Source organism: Lissotriton vulgaris, chromosome 7 (assembly GCF_964263255.1).
Source record: "Lissotriton vulgaris chromosome 7, aLisVul1.2, whole genome shotgun sequence".
Lineage (NCBI taxonomy): Eukaryota > Metazoa > Chordata > Amphibia > Caudata > Salamandridae > Lissotriton > Lissotriton vulgaris.
Genome location: NC_141695.1, coordinates 1,675,028,298 through 1,675,055,610, shown reverse-complemented (window position 1 = coordinate 1,675,055,610; position 27,313 = coordinate 1,675,028,298). Strand labels below are relative to the sequence as shown.

Here is a 27,313-nt window from a genome sequence, read left to right as displayed (position 1 = left end):
ACACGGATACATCTCAATTTCAATGAACCGCCGACGTGCCTGCCCCTATGTCAGTGAAGAGTGCTCCTGCTGCCTATGTTCGCGGAGACTCCGGAAGACCCGGCTCAAGAGATCGCCTTGGACAGCTCTGTAGTACACATGAGTGACTTGTTGGGGCGTACACCTGATCAGCGGCCGGGGAAACAACGTCGGTCTATGTCCTGGGCTGCCCCGGTGACATCTCAGTGCTTGCCGTATGGTGTGCCAATTTCTCCTTGGATGGTGCGACTGTGTTCGGACTTGAGGATATTTTCGGTGTCGATACCGACTCAGATGGATTTTTGCCATGCAAATTCGGCTGGGTTCTGGCTGCTGAAATCCCATGGAGTAATAACGCGGCCCGGTCCGCCCGGATCATCTGGATCCTACACGCAGCTTTGTCTGCCGGTTGAGAAATGGACGTCTGTTGTTGCTATTGATAGGAAAGGTCAAGGGTGATACTGCTTATGATCCGGTGGACTTATTGATGGCTTGTGGTGATTTGGGGACATTCGATGGGGAGTTTATTGATGGTGCTTTCAGTGCTTAAGGTTTTCCATCGCTATTCTGATTCTGCTATTAGGATGTTTACCGGGTGCGGGGTCGGGGGGTGGGGCCGAGTGGCGGGATCGAGGGCCCTTCTCCACTTTTTCTTCCCTTCCTCTATTCTTTCTCCTTCTTTACTGTATTTCGGGTCTCTCGTTTAGGGCGACAGGCACGCTGCTGGGGGGGTAGGCTGTGGCCTTCTGCAGGCGTGCAGGGTGGGGGGTGGGGGGTAGGGGGAAGGGGGTTGTTCCTTTATCCGTTATTTGTTTCTATGGCCCTTTTGTCTTTTTTCCTTATTGGGGTCGTTGCTTTTCATGTTTCCTGCAATGTCTTACGTTTTGATGGGAGGGGTGCAGCTTGCTATGGAACGGGTCTGTGGTCACATTTGTCCTGACTCTTATACCTTACCCCCAATATTTAAACTGTGTATGCATTATTTGCGCATTCCCGGATTTAGACTTGTTATTGTAGGACCATGTATGACTATACGGCACTGATCCTTAGTTTTCCTTATTATAAAATGAACCTTCATGAATCCTGAATATCGGCCATTATGCCTGAATATGTGTCATATCCTGGAAGTTAGTTTGACCCCGGTTCTTGAGCTGCTATGTGTTTCTACATTGATTTGCTGTACTTATGACTTGACTAGCGGCCAGCCGGGATGGTTGTAGGCCCATATTTGTATTTGCTTGAAGTAAAATAAAGGTTAAAAAAAAAAAAAAATTCGTAGAAGTCCATGGGTGTGAGAGCATGTGTTTCCTGTAAACTTGAGAACGGGAGTGGTTGCGAGCCATCGTAAAGGTCCAACACCAAATTGATCCCTTTCTTGGACCACAAGTCCCAATACAGGGTTTTACCCTCACATTTAAAGTATGGGTTCCTCCATAGTGACATAAGAGTAGATTTTTTGATCCCGAGGTTAGTTTAACGTGTCTGGTCCAGTCTTAACAAGGCCCGTCTGGTGTTTAACATAATGTACTTAGAGTGAGGCAGATAAGACAGATCCATGGTAAGCAGGGACTGAAGAGGCGCATAACCAATGATAGATTTTTCAATATTTATCCACAGTGGGACATAAGATGGGGAGTCAGACAACCATTGTGCACCTTGTTTACAAAGGAACGCTGTTTGGTAGTTCCTAAACGAGGGAAGACCCAGGCCGCCTTTATCTTTAACTAATTGCAATTTTTTCAGAGATATCCTGGCTTTCTTGCCCCGCCACAGGAACCCACCAAACAGCTTATCTACTTTATTAATGAAGTCGTCCGAAAACGTCATGGGGAGCATGCTAGCCAAATAATTCACTAGTGGGGTGGACATCAAGTTAAGGGTCTCTGCTCTACCCCACCAGGAGAGGAACTTAGGCGACCACCCCTCCAACAAAGTGAAGATCTTTTTTAAGGTTATGTCCTCATTTATTTTCAAAGTGTTGATCAGATCTTTATCAAATTCTAGCCCCAGACATTTAAAACCGTGCGGTTGCCAGGTAAGGCCCGAGTCTCCCAGTATATCTCTATTGCCTATATTATTAAGAAGTTTGACCTCCGTCTTATCCTTGTTCAGTTTGTAGCCTGAGACACGGGAAAACTCGTCAATATTTTCCATAAGTGCTGGTATGACTTCTTCAGCTTTTTCGGACAGGATTAGTACATCATCTGCATATGCGGTGAGTTTGACAGTGCAGTTATCAAATGGAATGCCAGCAATTGCGTCATTGTGTCTTATGTGGTACAGGAATGGTTCTATGGCCAGAAGGAATAAAGAGGGTGATAGGGGGCTACCTTGTCTCGTACCTTGTTGCAAATTTAGGGAGGAGGAAAAGGAGCCACCCGCCCTTACCTTTGCGGAGGAACTAAAATATAGGGACATAACTAGCTTCGTGAATGTTTCACCCAGGTTGAACTTGTGTAGGACCGCTTTTAGGAAAGACCAGTCGACTTTGTCAAAAGCCTTCTCGGCGTCTAGTGTTATTGCAGCAGTGGATGTGTTGAGAAGTTTTGCCTTTTCCAATACGTGCGCTAGTATCCTAGTATTATCACTAGACATTCTATTTTTCAGGAATCCTGCTTGCGAGGGGTGGATCAATTGAGGTAGGACCTTCTGAAGGCGCATAGAGAGGATCATAGCCAAGATCTTGCAATCGAGGTTAATGAGGGAAATGGGCCTATAATTTTTCAGGAGAGAGGGGTCTTTCCCATCTTTTGGAAGTACCCTTAACTTCGCCTGATTCATTTATTTCTTGCAAAAGACTCAGCAGAGGATCTATCAGTAGAGATGGAAAGGATTTAGAAAATCTAGCCATGAACCCATCAGGGCCTGGGGCTTTCCCACTTTTTAGAGATTTGATTGCTACATCTATTTCTATGGCCGTGATTGGTGCATTGAGGCTTAGTTGGTCATCAGTGGAGAGCCTTGGTAATTCACCTTCGTTTAGGTAACCCTGAATCTTATCCTCTTCTACAGATGTATTTTTGGCATATAGAGATTCGTAAAAGTCCTTAAACACCTCCGCTATCTTGTCCGGTTCTGAGTGAATGACCCCTGAAGAGTCTTTGATAACATTAATAGTGTTCTTCTGTACCTTGAATTTCAAATTAGAGGCCACTTACCCACTTTATTTGATTCACAGAGTTTGAACCTCCTTCTTTATTTAACCACACCCCTGCCCTTTCACTCACTATTTTATTATATTCATACTTTTTATTGGCGAGTGCATTCAGAATCGAGTTATCCCTGATCCTCTGATATTTACTCTCTAGAGACAATATTTCACTTTCTAATTCTTCCAATTTACGATTATGATCTTTATTCATCGCTGATCTAATTTTAATACATACCCCCCTTATGGTGCTCTTCAGGGCCTCCCATCTAACTACATCGGTAGTGTCCCCCCTCTTGTTGTGTTGTAAATATGAGCCGATAGCGTACTGTATAGTAATCCGGTGTTGTTCTTTATCTAGTATTTCGTCGTTCAAGCGCCACGACGTCTGTTGCGACGAGGGCTTCATATTGGCTATAGATAATGAAATGCATGAGTGATCGGACACAACCCTTGGTTCTATAGATGCGTCCTCTATCCTTGATACCCCATTTTGTGTTATCAGAATGTAATCGATTCGGAGTAAGAGTCATGTGGTGAAGAATAGAAAGTGTAGTCCCTTTCCGAGGGGTTCAGTAATCTCCAAGCATCTACAAAGTGAAATCGTTTGCATAGGTTGAGGAAGGCTTTGTGCGATTTATTCGGCCGAAAGGGGCAACGTGAATCTCTGTCTAAGGTAACATCCATGGGGAAATTAAAATCCCCGGCCAAAATGTGCACGGCTGAGTCAGGTATGGTTTCTATTTGTCTACCCAGATTGTCCCAGAATTTAAGGTCATTAGTGTTAGGAGCATAGATATTTGTGATGTAGAATTCCGTGTTATCCCTGCTTAGTTTAGCTGTGATCCACCTGCCATTGTCATCCACCTCTGATGAGAGAATTTCAACCTTAGACTTTTTCGCTATTAACAACAAAACACCATTTCTTTTCCCCTTAGCTTCAGCTCCCACTACTTCTGTGTAAAATTTATTCCTCAAATGATAGAATTGTTTGGCATCAATGTTGGTCTCCTGTAACAGGACAATATCCCCCCTCTGTCTATGTGCATAGTCTAGTATCTTTTGCCTCTTGACAGGTTGGTTGAGACCTTTTACATTCAGGGACAGAATTTTCAGTTTATCAATAGTGGCCATTCCAAGTGGTGTATTAATTGCGTTTTGTACCATTAGACCTGCTTAATTATCTTGGCAAGCATAGTGACAGACCAACCTAGATGGCAGGCATATCCAGCAGTTTGTCTAATCAACGTTCAACTGTTCAACAGTATCCGTACAAGCATAAAAACAAAAAGTACGAAATGGAAAAGAGTGAACATAATACAAATAACACATATACTCCCCCCCAGAACCCACATCCCCCCTCCCCTCCCCAACGGTGTGTAGTAGGCATGGTGACTGGAGAGAAATAGCAACATTTCCTCCCCGTGGTTAACAACTGGATGGGAACTTTGGAACTATTTCAGCAAAATAACAAACTATTGCCGAGTTTTAACCATAGTTGTCTACAGAAGTCGAAGGTCTAGGCATTCGCGTGTCTCGGTAAGGTTACCCCTTACATCGAGCAAAATCGAACTATTTTATCCCTGGATTCCACAACAGTGGCCTAAAGTGTACACCTCATTATAATCAGACATCAGTATGATTCATAATAGGCCTTTATATGGACAACACCACAATATTCATCCATAGAGTACGATACCCCTGTGGAGGAGCCTTGTTCCGTTTTGATTGTGACAATCGCATACACATACGTCAAGAACAGAACATATAGTGTTTATCGCAGTAGTAAAGCTTGTCAGTATGGAAAGTTAGGAACATTGAGCCACTTGCTACATCAGGAAAAACAGTGAGTGGGCCACGTGCCCGGGTATAACATCAACCCGCCAGAGGGAGGCGAACAGGTGCAAGCAATCTTTAACCAAGTCTCGGTAGATTCAAAACGTTCATTGCACCCACAAGCCTTATTTCAGATCAAAGTAGCGGTTGCTATCTATACGTGTGAAGCCCCACACCTGGCACAGTATAACAAATTGACATTTAGGAGAAAGCAACACAATTAGCAATACAATTAGCATAGAAGGAAAGGATACTCATTTGAGGCCGGAAGAGGAGGACGCTGTAGTATCAGAATTGTGGGTGTCCATGACTAAATCCTCAGGGCCATCCAGCATCCTCTTGAGCTTTATAGGGTCCGTGAAGATGTGTGGGCAGCCCAGGACGACTACTCTGTATTTTGCAGGGCTCACAAAGCCATACTGATAGCCCATAGACTTTAACTGAAGACGGAGTGCCAGAAATGCCTTCCTTACATCTACCGTTTCCTTGCTGCAGACCTGTGAAATATATATTTTGGTATTCTTCCATAGGATATGGTTGTGCTTGCGGACAAAGTTAAGGATCTGTTCAACATGCTGATAGCGTAGTGGTTTACAGACAATGGGCCTGGGGCCTTTTTGGCTTTTGGTGATTCTTCCAGGAACTCTGTGTGCCCTATCAAATTCCAGGGGCTGATTGAAGGTCATGCTAGTGGCCTGAGCGAACCATGATTCCAAGAACGACACAGGACCCCTGCGAATCCTCGGATCCCTCCGGAATACCAAAAATTCGAAGTTTCCCTTTACGATTCCTGTCTTCCAACTCGGCCAGCTTTCTTGTTGTCTGATCAGATGCGATGGTCAGGCGTCTGAGAGCACTACAGGTCTGAACTTCCGTGTCTTCCAGCCTGCTGATCCTTGAATCCGTTTCGTCCAATCTGGCATTGGTCTCACGTATGTCCTGTCTAATCGCCACCACCTCTTCTTTAGTTGACTTGGCTCGATCCCTAACCTAGTCAAGCCTGCTTAGTATCATTTCCATTGCATCAGCGTTATCTTTTTTTCCCTTTGAGAGGCGAGTTTGGATTTGAGTGGTCAGATTTGAGCCTTTTCAGGTTCTTAGCTATCTCCTTGTTGTCCATAGTCACTGTTCTCCTGATCGCATCAACACCAGGGACTTGAGGTGAACCAAAATCAGAGTACTGAATCAATTATAAGGTCGCACACACGCAGCTTCACGTAAAGACAATTCAGATATGAAGAGACAGCTGTTGGGTCACAGGTAGCGTGCGGATTGTGTAGGGCAGAGTGATTTAATCAGCAATATGATTGAGGAACCTAACCTCAGCACGCCTTTTCAATAATGTAATAGAACCTCAAAAGCTGACACAGTTATGATTTAAATCCTACTAACAGGGGGCGTGGCCAAGATGGCGGGCTGAGAGGTCGCACTTGCCGAAAGCTCCCGGGCCCCTGAAACCCTGCACCGCTCGCAACCGCTGATTCCCCCCCGGATCAAGCGGTGACTGAGCCTGGAGACCCCGGTGGTGGTGTGGAGTGATCGTTGAGCCTTGATTGCCCCGCCGGAGGTGCGATTTTGACCGAGATAGCCTGGGGCGGAGCCCGCTGGGCGGCTTGTGTGCGACCCGGAGGCCGCGAGACCTCCAGGCTTGGGGTCTCGACGGTGTGCTCTGCTGCCTGTGAGTGACCCGCTGAAGTGCCTGTGCAGCGGTGCCCGAGTGGGTGCCGAAGGGGACTTCGCCGGCGGAGCGGAGCCGAACGGAGGAGGTCGACGAGAACGGAGCTGAACGGAGGAGGTCGGCGGAGGCGGAGCCGGCATCCGGCTGCTACGCAAGTCCGGGGCTTGGGAGTATTCGCCTCGTGCGGCCGCTCCGGCCCGACCCCGGTTGTGGAGGAGTGGTGTTGCGCCCCCGGAGCAGATATTCCCCTAGGAGTGCCGGCCCGGCTACCCGTGCCCCGCGAGCCGGCCCTCCGGCTGTGTTTGCCACTGGACTTGCGACGGGGGTAGGCCTCACTCCCTGTGCGTTGGCCCATTGACTGTAACGGGCGGCCATTTTGTGAACTCCGGCCCGGCCTTGCTCGGGGTCTCTGTGTGGCGGTGCTTCCTGGCCGGTGTATAGCTGCCCTGGCCCTGGTGACCTCTTCGCCGAGCGACGGCCATCGTTGACTCCTGTGCCGCCAGGATGTCGAACGCTAGGGGACAAAGGAGAGGCGATTGAACTTTGCCGGACATGTTGGGGCGCGGTGCCCTACGCAGCGGAGGGAGCCAAACCGCCACGACCTCCCTGGCCCCTTCCAGGGGCGCTGATGGCGGAGAGCCCCCGGTGACACGATCATTCCTTGAGTCGCTGTTCAGCTCCTTGCGGGAGGATTTTCAAGCTTTGAAGCAGGAGGTGGCCGGGGAGGTCCGCGAGGTACGGAGAGAGGTGGACTCCCTGGGGGAACGGGTCAACACCGTGGAGGAAGCTGGTCACTCCAGGGACGAGGAGATCACCCACCTGCAGCAGGAGGTCCTGCGGCTTCGGGAGCAACAGATCGAACTACAGGCCCACGCCGAGGACCTCGAAAATAGGTCCAGGCGGAATAACATCAGGGTCCGAGGCGTCCCGTCCGGCGAGGCGGGTGAAGACGTGACCGCATACCTGGAGGCCCTCTTCCGTGCCATTTTAGGGGAGTCAGAAGACTTTCGGGTTCGCATCGACAGGGCGCACCGGGTGGGCCGCCCCGCAGGGCTACAGCACCCCCTCCGGACATCCTGGCCTTCCTGCCGGACTTCCCCCTGAAGGAGGGGATTCTCCGCGAGGCGCGGAGGCAGCAGCCTTTCCGATTCCGAGACCACCCGGTGGCCCTATATCAGGATTTATCTACGGTCACACTGCAGAAGAGAAAATCCTTTAAAATCGCTACGGACTTCCTTCGGGAGCAGGGGACGCAGTACTCTTGGGGGCACCCTTTCCTCCTGATTTTTCGGTGGAACGGAACATTGCACCAGCTCCGGTCCCTCCAGGATGTCTGCGCGGTGTTGGGCATCACAGCATCTGATACAGACACCCCGGCGCCACGCCGCAGACGAAGCACTCGGGACGGTTGGCAGCAGGCTGGGGAGAGACGCTCCCCACCGCCGGAGCGACCGGACTCGCCCACGATTCGGGCGGACATATCGGCCGCCATTCAGGAGGCCTCCAGAGCGACGGCGACCGGTGAAGTGGCCCTGACGGCCTGAACTTACTCCGGGGGGAGTCTGCACTAGCCTTTTCTTATTGCAGGTGCGGGGGTTCTGGGGGTGGGTGGGGCAGGATGGCGAGTGCAGGTGGTGGTGGCTGGACGTCCACTAGACTGACTTTCCACGGCCTTGTCCGATAAGGACCGGACTGGGACAATGACTTCTTTGCACAGTTTGAGAAGTGGGGAGCGGGAATGGGAACTGCAGGGGGGGTGTTTTGAGTTTGGGGGTTTGCAAGGGGGCTGGAAGTTGGGGGTGGTGTGGGGTCGGGTCTGTGGAGTTCCAAGGGGAGGGGGGGGGTTCCTCTAGTTGTGGGGTTTTGGGGTTCGGGGACTGTGCTGTGCCGTAGGGATGTCTGTGTTTGCTGTGCGCTGAGGTTTCGTGAGGTGGCCTCCATGTTCGCTTGCTGGGCCTTGCCCACTTATGAGCGTTTCAATGATTCCCCTCCTTGATGGCTCTTAAAGTTGTTACTCTGAATGTGAAAGGGCTGAATAATCCGGTTAAAAGGCGGGCGGTATTGTCTCTGTTGGAGAACTCCCAGGCTGATATCTGCCTGCTACAAGAGACCCATCTGCTGGCCAAAGACTGTCCCAGAATGCGTACCCCCAAATTCCCCACGCAACTTTTCTCCTCCAGCGCTTCTAAAACGGCAGGGGTGGCACTTCTGTTCTCCAAGGGGTTCAGGGGGGAGATCTTACACAAAGTGGCGGAACAGAAAGGGAGGCTCTTGGCATACAGGATTAGGGTGGGAGGCTTGGTGCTGACTGTAGGCTCTATCTACGGCCCCAATGACCGCCAGGATCAATTCTTGCACAGGGCACTGGAAGACGTGGCGTCCTCCTCTGATAGGCACATAGTGTTGGGGGGAGATCTGAATCTGGTCTTTGACGCGGCTCTGGACAGGTCTGTGCAACGGCGCCACCAGTTGGGTGAGCTTTCGGGCTCGGTTCGCACCCGACTTGAGGAGCTAGACTTGCATGACATGTGGCGCCACCTCCACCCTACTACCAGCGCGTACTCTTACTTTTCACACGCACACAAGTCCTATGCGCGACTGGACCATCTACTTGTGTCGGGTCCGATGCTCGTTTTAGCCTCGAACGCTGACATGGGGGTCCTCTCTCTTTCCCATCATGCGCCGGTGGAGGGTACTTTCAATCTGCCCCCGGTGGCTCGGCCGAGGGGGGTCTGGCGACTCCGGGACACGCTATTGCACAGACGGTCGACGGTGGAACAGATTCGCGCGGCCATTGCGGAATTCCAGCGCGTAAACGACAATGACGACACCTCTCGCGCGACGCAGTGGGCAGCCCTGAAGGCTGTGTTCCGGGGCAAATTTATTGCTATCTCCTCGGCGGAGAATAAGGATCGGCAGCTCAAAAGGGACGAGCTTACCCGGCAGGTGCGGGAGCTGGAGCAGGTTCATCATAGAACGGGAGCCCCCAGAGTCTGGAGGCAGCTGAAAGCCGCCAGGAAACTCTTGTCTGCCCTGGACACGGACCGGGCGGAGTACGCGATGCTTCGTCTGAAGCACAAGTATTATACCGGTGGCGACCGATGCGGACGGCTCCTGGCCAACAAGCTCAGGGTGCAGCACCAACAGCACCGAGTGAAGGAGCTGGTCAACCCGGCCGGAGGTTCTGTCACGGAAGATGAGCAAATAGCGGACGTTTTCCGTAGCTTTTACGCAGACCTCTACACTGGCGAGGCCCCCTCCGCCCGGGCGGAGACGGACTATCTGGAGTCGGTGCCGCTCCCGTCGTTAACGCCGGATCAGGCTCAGTATCTGGAACGGGAGATCCGTATCGAGGAGGTGGTCACGGCGATCTCCCGGCTCAAACCGGGCAAGGCCCCGGGACCGGACGGCTTCATCCCTCTGTTTTATAAGACCTTCTGTCAGGAGCTGGCGCCTCTGTTGACCCGCCTTTTCAACACGTTCGCGGAGCCGGGTGCCATCCCCCCCGAATTTCTTCAGGCCACGGTCTCCGTGATCCCGAAACCGGGCAAGGACAGGACTGCCTGTGGGTCCTATCGTCCTATCTCGCTGCTGAACACAGACTTGAAAGTGTTCACCAGCATATTGGCAGCACGCTTGGCACTTCATCTCCCGGGCATGGTCGATTCGGATCAAGCGGGCTTTGTGCCTGGCAGGCAGACAGTGGACAACACGAAGAGGGTGACTCATATTCTTGAGAAGGCCTCCAGGATCCCCGGGGAAAGGATGCTCCTTTCCATAGACGCGGAGAAGGCGTTTGACAGGGTGCACTGGCCCTACCTAGAGAGGGTCTTGGGCAAGTTCGGGATAGGCGAGAAGTTCCGGCATCTGATTTTCAATTGCTACCGGTTCCCGTCCGCGGTGGTCCGAGTGAATGGAGGCAGTTCCCAGCCCTTTCCCATAGAACGAGGTACGCGACAAGGATGCCCACTGTCCCCTTTGCTCTTTGCTCTTTATATGGAGCCGTTTGCTCAAAGGGTTCGGCAGAACCCCGATATCGTCGGAGTCAAGATGGGCGAATTTCATCACGCGATTAGCCTGTATGCAGATGACGTCATTTTGACGCTCGATGACCCACGGAGGTCGCTGCCGGCTTGCGTTGCGGAATTGGACCTCTTCGCCGCGGTGGCGGGCTTTAAGGTGAATCTCGGAAAATCAGCTGCCCTCGACATTTCGCTCACCAGCGCCACCAGGGCGGAACTGCAGAGGCTTTACCCTCTGAGCTGGTCCGGGGACCGGATTCCGTATTTACGGATCCTGTTGGCGCCCTCCCTCCCGGCGATGGTCACGGCCAATTATGCGGCTTTGAGCACGAAAATCAGAGAGGAACTGGGTCGGTGGGATAAGGGCACGTTGTCGCTGCTAGGTAGGGTGGCCGCAGTGAAGATGACCCTCCTGCCTCAGGTACTATACCTGTTTAGGGCGTTGCCGCTCCAGCCCCCCACAGGGTGGCTCGCGGAGACTCAATCGGCCATTGCGCGGTTTGTGTGGCAGGGCCGTAGACCGCGGATTAAGAGGAACATCGCTACGCTGGCGCCTGAATCTGGGGGACTAGGGATACCAGATTTACGGAAATACTTCCAGGCCGCCCAACTCCGCTATCTGGTGGAATGGAGCCGGTGGGAGTCAGACAAACACTGGCTGTTCCAGGACCAGGCGGTAGCAGGCAGGACGCTACAGGAGGTCCCATTCTTGAAGCGGGCTCATCGACCCCCTAACCTTTACGCATCTCTTGTGACGCGTGTCCCGCTTCGGGCGTGGGACTCAGTAGCCACTAGGCATGAACTTACTACTTTTCCCTCTCCCTTCACGCCGTTAATTGGCAATCCGGACTTCGGTCCGGGAACGGAGCCTGGTGCTTACGAGCGCTGGCGGGCAGCCCGCTGTTGCACTTTGTATCACCTATACGGCCCTGAGGGTGTCATCCCCTTCCAGGACTTGCAGCGGGACTACGGCTTCCCAGAGACGGAGCGCATGAGGTACATGCAGGCGCGCCACTGGGCACTACAACCCCAAGTGCGCGAAACGGCGGACCGGGAGATCACGGTGTACGAGCGCTGGTTAATCACCCGCACGTCGGACGCTAAGCTAATCTCCGACTTGTATAAGATGCTGCAGCCCCCCCCTTTCACATTCACAACCCCGGTCGGGAGCGTTGGGAACGGGAGCTCGGACGAGTGTTGAGCCACACAGAATGGGACCACATCTCCTACCGCTCACGCCACTCGGCCTATCATACGGGACTCACGGAGACCTTCACCAAAATTTCGACCTACTGGTACCGCACTCCTGAGAAATTACATGAGATGGATAGGTCAATACCGGGGACGTGCTGGCGTAACTGTGGCCAAACTGGCACGCTTACACACATACTGTGGGACTGTCCCCTTTTGGCTTCTTATTGGGAGGAGGTTCTGGGTGAAGTGGACAAATGTTTTGAGATAGAGCTGCCGCGGTTCCCTGCCTATGTTCTACTGGGTTTGCCGAACGGGTTGATGTACCCCCTCAGGTCTAGAAGGGGTAGACAGATTGCGATAGCTCTAGGGTCAGCGGTGCAAAACATTCTCATACACTGGCGCTCCACCACACTCCCCACTGTTGTCGGCTGGCTGCATAGATTGTGGCATGTCCTTGGTATGGAAAAGATGTCCTTAGTGGCCCTGGGGGATACAGATGCTTTTGAGGAGCTGTGGGCGCCTTTCCATAGCCTGCTGTGTTCTGAGTTCAGGGAGATCACCTGCCCTAGATATCTCAGGTTGTTACGGCTGACACGCCACCGGATCCGCCTGTCTGATTGGTCGGAGTTGGCATTGAGTAGCGGAGTCAACCGGAGGGTCGATACGAGGGGAGAGCAGATGGTCATTGGCACAGTACAGGGGGTGGGTTGGGGTGCGGTAGTTGGGGGGTTTTGTTGGTTAGGTAGGTTGTGGAGCAGGGTTGTTTCCCCACCCCTTTCCCCCCCCCTTTTTTTTCCCCTTCCTTCCCCCCTTCCCTCTTCCCCTTCCCCCCCTCCCCCCCCTTCTCTTTTATCTTTAACCACAGGCGCACAAGCTGTGTTCCCAAGCCGGATGGTGCCTACTGAAGGGACAGAACTGCTTTGATGTATCTACTGTATTGTACTCATTGATTGTGGGGAACCTGTGGGTTTTTCTTTTTCTTGCCCTGTTGTTTCCTTCCTTACCCTGCTTCAATAAAATACTTAAAACCTAAATCCTACTAACATTGTCCGGGGGAAACGTAGTATTAAGAAAATGTAGACGCTACCACAGGAGCTACTTGAGGAAAGGAAGAAGACCCCCTTGAGTGCAGTCGGGGCCGGATTGAGAACGCAAACCGGCCCTGGCAATTAAGTCAGACTGGCTGTGTTGGGGGACGGAGATGCTGGTGGGAAACACTACTTCTGCTTTTGATACGGGGGCCAATATTGCAGTACTGCTGCAATACTGGCCCCCTATACCAGAAATGGCCCCCACTGGTCCAAAATCGGCCCCTACCTTTCTGGCCCACCGGGAAACCGACATGGTGCCCACTATGGCCAGTCCGGCCCGAGTGCAGTCTCTGTAACCCCACTTCAGCCTCATCCCATGTCTATTTGCAACACATCAAAGAACGCCTTGCTGAGGCCACTTGAACAAACACATATTCCTTCCCAACGCGCTCTACCCTCAGTTTAATCAGAAAACTCACTGATGCGGATAGACCTTTTTTCACCATTTCCTCACTGATGGTCATCAATTCTCTTTTCCTTGACAGGTTCCAGCACTGAAGTCGAGTTAGAGCAACAGAATATTGTCACCAGCACTCTCTCCTACTGTATTGCTTCTCTCAAAATCTGTTTTTACCTGTGGTCCTGTGATTGCCCCCTCACTGTGCAGTTTCTTGCCTCCTCAACAGATGTCTGTAAATCTTCTAAATCACTGAGACACTATCATCTGGGGTCTGTAGTAGATCTCAGAGCACTTTCAAGTAGGAAAGGCGGTAGCGGCTCTTCTGGAAATCCGGCCATCGTTAAGCAGGTCACTCTCCTCTGATCCAATAAAGTCGCAATCTGTGCTTCAAGTTTCAGTATGGCTGCTGGTGCAGAAACCTTAAGGTTGTACAGATCTTTCTCCATTGTCACAGATATTGTCAAAGATGGTTCTAGAGAGCACACCCTCCCTCCTGTTCTCCCCACTGGCATTTCCAAACCCAGCACTTGGTCACACATATGCTTCAAAAATGTTATTCACAATTCTCATTGCCATTGTAATTGTGCTTGTTTTCTTGGCAATCACTGTGCAAAAGCTAGTGACAGATTTCAGGAGACCCTGCTCCGCTTTTGGTAAAGCAATGATATTTGCCACCCCTGTGGTTGCTCATGCGGGTTTCCTTTGGGTATATTCACATATGCTTCAAAAAAAGTCCTCTCTGGGCGGCTTTGGGTTGATGCAGCCAAGAACTGAGTCACAGGTTACAACTTCAAAGGCCGAGTTTGCCTCTGGTGTATGAGCACACCAAGGGGCCTTCAGCTTGTTCCATGAATCAGGGACAGGCACTCTTAATGGGCCAATCCCCTGTTCCCACAGGGTGTTGGACCGCCCCCAGGGACAATATGGTTCCAACCTGGCACAATACTTCTGCGCATACAGCCCATCAAGGCGCTGAATGTCTTTGCGGGTTTGAATGTCTGCGGCTCTCTGTAGACTCCATTGCCTCCACGAGGCCCATTATTTTTGTTGATTTTCCCAGTCAGCTCCCTGGTCTCTTACTTTGTAGGGGCTGAGTCTTCATGGGTTGCCACCACAAGTGCTGCTTTATAGGGCGTGTTCCCTCTGCCAGAGAGTCAGACCCAATGGGAACAGTGGAGACCATTTTTATCAGATGCCATGCCACACATGAAGAACAGCTCATCTGCCAGTGTGTTCATGTTACCAAGCTTTCTTACAATTACGGGGTCCCCTCAACAGACTGGGACCATGCAGCAGATGTAGAATCAGGGGGGAGGTCTGAGAGGTGGTGGCCATATTGGAACCTGTTCTGCCCCACGCCTCTGGAATACGTTTGAGTTTGACCATGGAGGTTCTGTTGCAGATCATTTGATAAAAATTACTTAAACCAGCCCAATGACTTATGGTGTCAGGAGCCACCGAGAACGTCAATAGCATAAGAGAAGTTACATGTCCTCTAATGGATCCCAAACCCTCTGCCCTAATTTCAAGTACTACAAAAGGGGATGATTGATGGAGCGTTTGAGCAAATCAAACACTCACCCCCAGTCAACTGATCTGGGTTTAATCCATCACCGTTCTTTAGCTCACTCAGCCACCCCAGTTCATGGGAACAGTCCAGCCCGAACTGCCAAGCCATGTCTTTCCTGGACCGGAAACAAGCAAACAACAACAAATCACGTTGTTGGGGCAAACTCAATATTTCAGAATTTAATCAGCACTTAAGCCTTACTTCACCTACCGACAACCCATGTTTCTTGAAATCAGAAGCAGCAGTCGTTGATTGGCTAACTTCTGCCGTAAATAAACTTGTTCCTCTTATGCCCCTGTATGCCCTGCCACATCGTCATCCTGCAGCGTGGTTCTCGGATAGTTTGAAAACCATTAAGTCTAAATGCAAAGCACTTGAGAGACAATGGAGACGCTCTTATTCGCCCTCCCGTAAGATGGCATATAAGGTAGCTCTCAGAGACTACCATAAACAATGTAAGATCGCAAGAGCCACTTACATTACTAACACCATCTCACATGCCCAGAACTGTCCTCGCACCTTATTTTCAATGGTAAAAAAACTAACAGGAGCTGACTCTAATCCTGCCCCTCCAGCTCTGAATGAGGAACAGTGCAACTCAGTAGCTGACTTTTTTATCACTAAGGTAGAACGAATCTACGATTTACTGGGCATTTGCCCGCTGAATTCAGACCTTCATTCTCCTCTGCCCCCTGGACCTGCTCCAGATTGTCAAATGCCTCCTTTGCCAATTGTCTTAAGAGCATTAAATCTGGATCGCCTTGTGACCCCCTCCCGGCAAAAAATCTTAAACAACTGGACTTAAATTGGCGCAGGGTATTGATGAAACTCCTGAATACCTCATTGAGAGAATCATGTATCCCACAGAAGTGGAAACACGCAATGGTAGTTCCCCTGCTGAAAAAAGCTGGTGTGGATACTTCAAATCTATCCAACTATAGGCCTATTTCACTGCTGCCTATCTTCTCCAAAATCTTGGAGAGACACATTAACTCTCAATTATCACATTTAGTGGAGAGTGTGGGATACCTGCATCCATCTCAATCTGGGTTCAGGGCCCACTACTCCACAGAAAGCACTCTTTTGGGAGTTACCGAGAATTTGAGACACAGTGTCGATCGCGGGGAGACATCAGCGCTTATCCTATTGGATTTAAGCGCAGCTTTCGATACTGTGTCTCATTCCATTCTTCTCTCGTCCCTTCAATCTCTGGGAGTTGGGGGTTCGGCCCTTACTTGGGTAGCTTCTTTTCTGAGAGGACGTACCTTCCAGGTTTTCTCGGCTAAAGCATCATCTAAAATTTGTGCATTGGTGTACGGCATGCCCCAGGGGTCTGTCCTTAGTCTATTACTTTTTAACATCTATATTAGACCCCTGGCCACTATTGTGGAAGGAGCTGGCCTAATGTTATTCTTGTACGCCGATGACACACAGATTATTTTTACTCTTTCTGGAGGGGATGGCAGTAATGTCTCGGCTCTTAAACTGGGGCTTGTCTCGGGTGGCTGATTGGATGAAGGCAAACTTCTTGAGGCTGAACGGTGATAAGACCGAGATTGTAATCCTGGGTAAAGATAAAGATCTCTGGGGCCCACAACATTGGCCCGAAAGTATGGGTCTTATTCCCAAGCCTGTGGCTCAGGTGCGCAACCTCGGTTTCTTAATTGATGACAAGCTTACGATGCGTCAACAGGCTGTCAAAGTGGCTGCCATCTGTTTTGCCACTCTCAAATGGCTCCAAAAAATCCTGTGGATGCTTCCGACCAACACCCAAAGGACAGTGGTCCAGGCTTTGATAACATCACGCCTGGACTATGGGAATGTCCTGTACCTTGGCGCTGATCTGACTACGCTGAGAAAACTTCAGGTAGCTCAAAATGCGGCCGCAAGGCTGCTACGCAATGTTCCCAGGAGAGTATCAGCACTCCCTGCCCTTCGCGATTTGCACTGGCTAGAAATTAAAAATAGAATTAAGTTTAAGGCCTTGTGTTATATTTTCAAGATTAAACAAGGCTCTGCCCCCAAATATCTACAAAATCTTATTCATGCCTATACTCCTAGCCGTACCCTTAGATCTGCAGGTAAGGGAGACTTTGTCGTTCCTAGATTTAGGCTGGTGAATATGGGCGGCCGCCCCTTTTCGCATCTGGCCACTAAAACGTGGAACACCTTGCCTGTGAGTCTGAAGTTGGAAACTAACTTTGTTAAGTTCCGTAAGGGACTAAAAACGTGGCTTTTTCAGCAATAGGTTTTTTTTTTCCAAGTAAGCACTGTTTTCTTTGAACAGTCGTCCCTCCTTTAAGTCTTGTAGTTTTTCTTCTTCAATCTTTCCCTTGGCGCCGGGAAACCCATTGCGGGTAGCTGTGCGCCTTACAAGTTTAAATAAATAAATAAATCCTGGGACCGGTTTCGGATTCATAATCCTCATCAGCCAGGCTATCTTGAATCCAGTGGCCAAGTGATCAAGGGACGTCTGAGCACCCCCTTTTGTACCGCTTTGTTCGCCATAAGTTGGCAGGGTATGCTCAGATGTGAGTTCCTTGCTCACTTTGCCACTGTATTCAAGCAAGCCGGGCTGAAGACGGCTGAAATGCCAGAAACCGGTCCTTGGAAGCTTGTTTCCGGTCCAGGGAAGGCATGGCTTGGCAGTTCGGGCTGGACTGTTCCCATGAGGCACAGGGTCAGACTGATTTGCATATGGCCATGTCTGAACTGGGGTGGCAGAGTGGGCTAAAAAACAGTGATGGATTAAACCCAGATCTGTTGACTGGGTGTGAGTGTTTGATTGGTTCAGATGCTCCGACCATCACCACCCCCTTTTGTACCGCTTTGTTCGCCATAAGTGGGCAGGGTATGCTCAGACGAGAGTCCCTTGCTCACTTTGCCACTGGATTCAAGCAAGCTGGGCTGATGACGGTTGAAATGCCAGAAACCGGTTCTCGAAGCTTGTTTCCGGTCCAGGGAAGGCATGGCTTGGCAGTTCGGGCTGGACTGTTCCCATGAGGCACAGGGTCAGACTGATTTGCATATGGCCATGTCTGAACTGGTGTGGCAGAGTGAGCTAAAGAACAGTGATGGATTAAAACCAGATCTGTTGACTGGGTGTGAGTGTTTGATTGGTTCAGATGCTCCGTCCATCACCACCCCCTTTTGTACCGCTTTGTTCGCCATAAGTTGGCAGGGTATGCTCAGATGTGAGTCCCTTGCTCACTTTGCCACTGGATTCAAGCAAGCCGGGCTGAAGACGGCTGAAATGCCAGAAACCGGTCCTTGGAAGCTTGTTTCAGGTCCAGGGAAGGCATGGCTTAGCAGTTTGGGCTGGACTGTTCCCATGAGGCACAGGGTCAGACTGATTTGCATATGGCCATGTCTGAACTGGGGTGGCAGAGTGGGCTAAAGAACAGTGATGGATTAACCCAGATCTGTTGACTGGGTGTGAGTATTTGATTGTTTCAGATGCTCCGTCCATCACCACCCCCTTTTGTACCGCTTTGTTCGCCATAAGTTGGCAGGGTATGCTCAGACGTGAGTCCCTTGCTCACTTTACCACTGGATTCAAGCAAGCCGGGCTGAAGACGGCTGAAATGCCAGAAACCGGTCCTCTGTAGCTTGTTTCCGGTCCAGGGAAGGCATGGCTTGGCAGTCCGGGCTGGACTGTTCCCATGAGGCACAGGGTCAGACTAATTTGCATATGGCCATGTCAGAACTGGGGTGGCAGAGTGGGCTAAAGAACAGTGATGGATTAAACCCAGATCTGTTGACTGGTTGTGAGTGTTTGATTGGTTCAGATGCTCCGTCCATCACCACCCCCTTTTGTTTTGTTTTTTGTTTGTTTTTTTTTTAAATCTTTATTGATAAACATGAAAATACAATAGCAGTCATATAGCCACTTCGGGTCCGCTGGCAGCAATTCCAATATCATATCAGGATGGAAGAATACACAGCCCTTCAGCCGACAACCCTAGGGCCCGGCGGCAATTAACCAATCATGTTATGTCATACTTCACTGTACAGGAGGAATAAGGTTTTCATTTTGTATTTTGAAAAAAAAACACCAACCAAAAAATAAAGAAAATAACTGCAGAGGCTAAACGAAAGCCAGAAACATAAGTGATCCTTCTGGGGAGGGGATACCACATCCACAACTGTACATAGTCAACAGTAAGAGCATCCGGGAGGGGGAGTAAGAGGGAACGAGAGGTAGCCAGCAACACATAGACAAAATCCAGACTAGAAGCGACGTCAAGCTAAGGGGATTGTAGCACCTCCGGTGGAGGCTCAAAAGGAGGGGTACAAATTTCACCACGATATTGGTTCCACTGACTCCATACCCTCCCCCATTTCTTGGGCCTGCCCCGAGCAATGTAAACAGTTTTTTCACGGAACATGCAACAGTACATGTTCCTAGACCAGGCCGACAGACTCGGTGCCCTAGCCGACCCCCACAATTGCGCAATGTCGCGCTTGGCAATCATGTTACCCAAAGTGGCCCACTGCGTCTGGGCCACATTATAATCATTGGGCTCCCACACATTTAAGAGACACCTTCGTGCCTCCGGCAAAAGCGAAACACCCGTCACCTCAGACATAACACCATGCACACGAGTCCAAAAGGACGCTACCGCAGGACATTCCCACATAATATGAAGGAACGTACCCACCATACCACAGCCACGTTTACACAAATCATCTGAGACATACTCCATACGCAACAAGCGAGGACCCGTCATGTACACTCGGTGTAGGATATTTAACTGCACCAATCTCAGCCGGGCCGAGATTGCCACCTCCTTCGGGGAGGATATCGCCGCCTGCCAGTCCTCATCATCAAGTTCACCACCCCCTTTTGTACCGCTTTGTTTGCCATAAGTTGGCAGGGTATGCTCAGACGCGAGTCCCTTGCTCACTTTGCCACTGGATTCCAGCAAGCCGGGCTGAAGACGGCTGAAATGCCAGAAACCGGTCCTCTGTAGCTTGTTTCCGGTCCAGGGAAGGCATGGCTTGGCAGCTCGGGCTGGACTCTTCCCATGAGGCACAGGGTCAGACTGATTTGCATATGGCCATGTCTGAACTGGGGTGGCAGAGTGGGCTAAAGAACAGTGATGGATTAAACCCAGATCTGTTGACTGGGTGTGAGTGTTTGATTGGTTCAGATGCTCCGTCCATCACCACCCCCGTTTGTAATGTAATGTAATGTAAGACATATTTTTATAACGCGAACTGTCACCCAGAGGGTATCCTGGCGCTTTGACTCTAGATACATCACGAACAGAACGAGATCACGCAGCCCAAGGAAAAAGATGGGACTTCAGCCCCTTTTTGAAAAAAGACAGTTCATTCGAACTCCTCAAGAGGAGTGGAAGGGAATTCCAGAGTTTAGCAGCTGTGAAGCCAAAGGAGCGGCCACCCATCCGTATCCTCTGGATTGTAGGAACTGCCACCAAATACGCAGAAGAGGAACGTAGAGGTCTGGCTGCTGAATACCATGAAAAGAGTTCCTGAAGTGCAATGGGCCCTTGACCGTGTAGTGCCCTGAAGACAATGCAAGAAGTCTTAAAGCAGATCCGCTGATGAACAGGCAGCCAATGAAGGTCCCCGAGTGCCAAAGATGATGAGGCTGAGCGCGCCTGTGAAAGGGCCAGCTTGGCTGCCATATTCTGGATGCGCTGCAATGGTCTAATCAGGGAACTAGGGCCACCTAGGAGCAATGCATTGCAGTAATCAAGTCTGCTGAGTATGATGCTACGCACTACTTCAGGTCTGGCCGATGCAAGTAGCATGGGAAGGATCTTACGCACATTCCTAACACCACCATACAGGTACCAATGGTCTTGTTTACAAAGGCATCCAACTGTAGGTGTGGATCAAAGATGACACCCAGGTTGAGTGCAGCATCCGCTGCTTCGACCGTGACCCAGGTGGTGGGGGCCAGAAGTCTGCAGGCAGAGGGCGATATATTTTGTCCAGTGAGCAGTGCAGCAGCTCTGTCTTTGATCCATTGAACTGAAGGGAATTTTGTCTGAGCCATTCCACAGTGGCTAGCATGCAACGATGGAAGGTCTCCGTGGAGACGGCGTCCTTACCTTCAAAAGAGAAGATAAGCTGCATGTCGTCAGCGTAGTTTATTACAGTGATGCCAAAGAATTTAATCAGCCTGATCAGGGGGCAGAGATAAAGATTGAACAAAATGGGGCTGATCGCCGACCCCTGAGGCACACCTTGCCCCACCATTCTGGTGCCAGACCTAAATGGAGGCAAGACCACCACTTGATGCCTATTATGAAGGTAAGAGACCAGTCAGTCCCGGGCCAAACCGACCACCCCATTCTCTTCCAATCTCTTGATTAGAGTAGAGTGGTTTACCGTGTCGAAAGCGACCGACATGTCGAGCAGCACCAAAAATGCTGTTCGACCACTGTCGACACGCAAACGAAGGTCGTCCAGGACAACCACTAGTGCAGACTCCATGCCATGAGCTGGCCGGAAGCCGAACTGGGCTACATCTAGACAGGCATTAGTCTCTATAAAACTAGACAGGGATTTAGTGACATAGTTTTCCAGGATTTTAATTGGAAAAGGCAGTAAAGAAATATTCCTGTAATTCACAGGACAGAGGGGATCAAGAGTGGCTTTTTTCAGTAGTGGAGATACCACCGCCAATTTCCAACTATCAGGAACCGTGGCAGTACTGAGAGACTGGCAACAGATAGAGTGTAGGAGAGGAAAAAGCTCCACTTGGAACAGCTTCCAAAACATATGTGGTAGTGGATCCAACGGAGAGCCTGATGAGACACTGTTGGCCAAAATACAGAAATCCTCATAAGATCGAAGGGTGAAGCTAGACAGCGTCGAGTGTGCTATAGCTTCCCTAGTGTCAGCTAGGATCAGTATAGACCCCAGCTCAGTGATAGACTGGGTATTAAAAGTACTAGAAGCAGAAAGACCACTCAGGATGGCGGTAATCTTATCCTCAAAAGTGGAGGCCAAAGAAGCAGACAGTGCCTGCGAGGCAGGGATGCTATTAGTGGCACAGGCAGGATTGGAGAGATCATTAACAATTTTAAAAAGGGTTTGTGATTTGTTAGTCGAATGTGCTAGCGTGACCTCAAGGTACGTGGCTTTAGCACATTTTTTGTGTGCTTTATAGCCCAGGAGTAACTGTTTAAAACAGATTTTATCAGACTCAAGATAGTGCTTCCTCCAGGTTCTTTCAGCTTGCCTGCAACGCAGTTTAAGCTGCAAGAGTTCATTAGAATACCAGGGGGCAGCGTGCTTGGGTCTATCTTTTACTTTCCTTAATGGGGTCATTCTATCTAGGGATTCTGTGATCTGATGACAGAGGCTCCTGTAGCTCTCCTCCACTCCTTTCTCCAGGGTGAAACCACAAGATAGCAAAGCAGGCAGTGTAGAGCTTTTCAAACATTTAGACCACTGCATGCTGAATTTGGTGTTACCAATGCAATTATCCATGTGAGAGTCATTAGGAAGTTGTAATGAAAATTGGATAAGGGCATGGTCAGTCCAGCATTGAACGGTTATATCCCTAATCTTGACCCACGTATCTTCTGCGAAGACCAGATCCAGGATATGACCCCTCGAATGAGTTTGGGAAAGCACCAGCTGCTGAAGGTGAATGTTGCTGCAGGCCTGACATAGATCTTTGTAGGCTGTATCCAAGGGGCCATTCAGCCAGAGATTAAAGTCTCCTAAAACCATGAGCCTGACATGGGTGTTTGAAAGGTCATAGATGAGATCTACCAAGTCATGTGAGACTGTCATGGCACTGCCAGGTGGTGTATAGCAGAGCAGGCCGGAATACAAAACTCCCTTATGACCTTTAAGTGAGAAGCCCATCAGTTCAATACCTTGAACGTCTTTGACCTCAAACTCTGACAGGGAAAGTATCTCCCTGAAAATAAACCCCACACCTCTTCCTCTGCCGCCCACACAAGGATTATGTCTGATCTTATAGCCAGGGGGGCAGGCCAGCCCAAGCTCCACCCCACTGTCAGCTCTTGTCCAGGTCTCCGTGAGGAACAGCACATCCAAACCCTGGGATTCGATTAGGAGTGATATTTCCAAATGATGTTTACACAAGACCTGACATTGAGCAGACCGCAGGATAACACCGATGGAATATTGCTGATTGCTGAAGAGTGACTAATTGAGCTGGCTTGCTGGCCTACCTGAATAAGTTCCTCCCTGGAGTAGGTATATAGAGCCGGGGTGGTAGTGGCAGCATGGCTGGTGCTGGTCGCGGCCTGTGCGCGGACGGGCTTGCCTCTGGCGCGCCCGCTGCGCGCTTGGATGTTCTGCATTATATACACCGTTAGGTGCGAGAGTCCTACGAGTCAACCTCTGGACCCACGACAAAGATGGCGCCTGAAAACCGGCACCTACGTGGCTCACACACCCAAGATGGCGGCCAAATCGCCGCGACGCAGTTTAAGAAAGCCCTAAATCGACCTGAATCCCGCTAAATGCGGGGTGAAAACCTTTTGAAGTGTGGGTAACAGCTAGAAGTGATTTTGCAAAGCAAAAAGCGGCGAAAATAAAATGCGGCAGCACTATACAGCAGGCAGCGCAATTACACAATGGTGCTTCCTAAAAGAGTAAAAAGGTTGTCAGCTAGTGAGCGTACGCGCTGCAGGTCAGGTAAGTAAAGTCTACCTGTGTGTGGATGAGTTCCTGCTTTTAAGTCCCTCAACAAGCGCGAGAGTCCTACGAGTTAACCTCTGGACCCGCGACAAAGATGGCACCTGAAAACCGGCACCTTCGTGGTTCCCACACCCAAGATGGCGGCCAAATCGCCGCGACGCAGTTTAAGAAAGCCCTAAATCGGCCTGAATCCCGCTAAATGTGGGGTGAAAACCTTTAAAAAGTGCAGGTAAGAGCTAAAAGTGATTTTGCAAAGCAAAAAGCGGCGAAATAAAATGCGGCAGCGCTATACAGCAGGCAGCGCAATTACACAATGGTGCTTCCTAAAAGAGTAAAAAGGTTGTCAGCTGGTGAGCGTACGAGCGTACAACTGTTCTGTACCATGGAGATTGCTAAAGCCTGGCTACTTACATTTTTAAATAGACAAGGGAATCCAAGAAGTCAAAAGGGGCCTGGGGTACAAGCAATTTCTAAAGAGACAGTGTTTCCTTTCGAAGACGAAATACAAAGCAATAATAAACAGAAATTCGATAGCTATGTTTTTGAATTCCAAATTGAACATTATTAATCTATTAGGTCAATTTTAAAAAAAAGAAAACCACAGACGTGGGACAATATACAACAAGAAAGGCAGTCAATATAACTTCAGAACTCAGGCATTTCACGACAAGTGGCTAAAGTACAGACAAAGGAGAAGCTACAAATGCAAAGTAGCTTTACTCTATTCTAAAATAACTACAATAATAAGCGAATAGGTAAAGTCAAGGTACTGAAGTTGACGATGTTCTGATCCCTAACAGAGTAGGGAGGATCATCATCAGGACAAAACGAGTTATGCCTGAGAAAATACCTGCATGTCGCAGAAGACCATTTAAGCCAAGGTCTGTTGCACCTTGCCTCAAATTGTCTTCTGTGACATGCAGGCATTTTCACAGGCATCACTGTGCTCTGATGATGATCCCCTACTCTGTTAGAGATTGAAACGTTATCGACTTCAGTATCTCGACTTTACCTGTTTACTTGTTATTTCAAATATGAGCAAAGGTACTTTTTATTTGTGGCTTCTCCGTTGCCTGTACTTTAGCCACATGTGGTGAAATTTCTGAGTTCTGAAGTTCTATTGACTTCCTTGCTTGTTGTATATTGTCCCACTTCTATGGTTTTCTTTAAAAAACATTTGACTTAATACATTTCTAATATTCCATTTGTACTTCAAAAACATAGATATTATTGTATTTATGTGTATTATTGCTTTATATGCTCTTTTTGAAAGGGACAACTGTTCCTTTAGAAATGTAAAGCCTGGCTTGAGCATCTGAGAATAAAGAGTTACACTACAGATACTCATGTAATCGAGTAGTAACAGACAACTGAATTATCTTTGCTAAAAATTGAATCCTGGAAATTGTTCTAAAACAAGACATTTTTGCTATAAACAAGACCTTTTGAGAGAGGTTTTAATATAGCATATTTTAAAGCATCAGAGTAAAATCTCTTCTACAAGAAGGCATTTAATATTACAGATATATTATCAGCCAACAGGCTGATAACTCTCTTTAACAAAAGAAGCAAAGAAAGTTAGTTATAGATGTTGAGAGACGTCATACATCCATTATGCATCAACCAACAGTAGGTGTTACACATTCAAAATTCCGGAAACCTTGACATTTGAAGATCAGAAGAAATTCGAACTAAGCTGAGAATATCATAAATATATAATTCTCTATTTTTGCTGTTAGATCAAAGAGAAGAGAGAAGAGTTTTAGAAAAAGAGACCCCAGTTAATTAGAGAAGTCTTGAGAAATATGTTCAAGGACTTAGGATCAGGTGTAATATTTAACCCCCAGTAGAGTTTAAATAATTCCTGAGACAAATTGGGTGCTAAGCTGATACCATCTTTGTAAAAAAAATACTAAGATTGGAAAACCTCAGTTTATAAACTTAATTATGAGCTCTGCATTTATTGTTATCTTTCCATGTTTTAAGTTCCTGCTTTTTGCAATCAAGTTGATTACATTTTTGGTTTGGATTGCTATGCTCTTTGGACAATGAAGGATTGCCATGAGATTTGGGCATATCTATTCTCATCTTTTTATGATAGTATAGTGTTCCAACATGGTTTAGCAATTAGTTTGAAATAAATCTAATAAAACAGATGGGCTATTAAAGATTAGAGGCTGGAAACAAGATCTAGATTGGTGCTAGCGAGCAGAGAAAGTTGTTTATCAGAGCAGAAGATGCCCAAAGAATTGGGCCAAGATCTGGAGTGCTTGGGAAAAATACAACACTTAAGGGTGCAGTGTTTAGAGGGGGGAGGGTTGACACAGGAGATGACTACACACAGAGGGCTTGGGAATCACTGAGGTCACTTGGTTGCTGATTGTAATTTAACTGTTTTCTCTTTCTACTACCGCCAGACTATGATATATGTATGCATTGCTTGTGATGGTGTATGATACACCGTTTTAATAAAAAGAACTTAACAAAAAAAAACAGATGGGCTATTTTATCTAATAATAATGGGTAGCTACCACGATCGGGTATCAACGATTTCTTAGCTAGAAAAGTCTTAATTTTCCCATTAACTTATAAGTGCCCCTAGAATGCTTGATAGAACTATGAAAATCCAGAACAATAAACATGTGGGATTTATTTACAGCTTGACAGGTCTAATACAATGGAACAGTTTCAGAATATATAGAGAAATTTATAATCCAAAACAAAGTCCAACAAAAGACCCATAGCAACAGTGATTGCGAACAGTAAAAAAGCATCGCAAACAAGCAATACTGCGTGTTCGCTGAGATTTTTTACCGTTTTGCGGAGATTTGCGTAACACAATTACGTAAATTGCACCCACCCCCATATTACACCTCTCTCTCATTTAATTATGTGTCAATGACAGATATATGAGGAGTCCAATAACTTTTGAATTTGGCCTTAGATTATAGGCGCACATAATTAAATGAGAGAGAGGTGTAATACCTCTTGTGCGAAGGGGACTAGCTCTGAATTTATCACTCGGATTGATGAATGTACATGAGTATACGTAATAATTAGGGTATTGTATATGTTGTATATATTGTGCATATGTACTTTCTTATGTTATGTTGTGATAATGATTTATGTTTGCTTATTATGTATTTGTTTACCCTTTATACATATTATGTTTTGTGTTTCATTCATGTGTAACTAATTTATGTACCAGAGTCCTGCCGAATGATATGTGTAAAAAAGAAGGAGAGAACTCTGGGTAGTTCCCAAGTTTAGGTGGAAGGCAGCTCCTGTATAGAGCACGCTCAACACCACCGACACTCTAAATTTGCTCACCTTAAATGTCTGCTTTTCTATCAAAGTTTTTAAGCATAGGATTAGCACAGTGCTATCCACGCAGAGATAGAAATGGACAAAGTCTTTTGCCATTTGTACAGCAAAGTCTTTAAGCATAGGATTAGCACGGTGCTATCCACGCCGGGTATTGTTTCGAATGATATGTGTATCTAACAAAATTATAAATATTTACAATCACAAAATATCGAGAATGTTAGGGTAATTGATGGTGCCTTGGACAAAAATAAAAGAGCGATTGATCCCTCCATACTGTTTTGTTCTTCACATCTTGCAGATGTTTTATGCCCAGGTATAGGAGGGTCATTTGGGGATACACCCCCCACCCCCGCGGTTGTATTGTCTTCTGA

The 27,313-nt window shown here is 48.6% G+C and overlaps 1 protein-coding gene across 2 annotated transcripts in view; it reads right to left on the bottom strand.

Moving 5' to 3' along the window:
- The window catches only part of SNPH (syntaphilin), a 135,476-nt gene that overhangs the window by 67,896 nt on the left and 40,267 nt on the right, over positions 1-27,313 (bottom strand). The gene's annotated exons all lie outside the window — the stretch shown is intronic.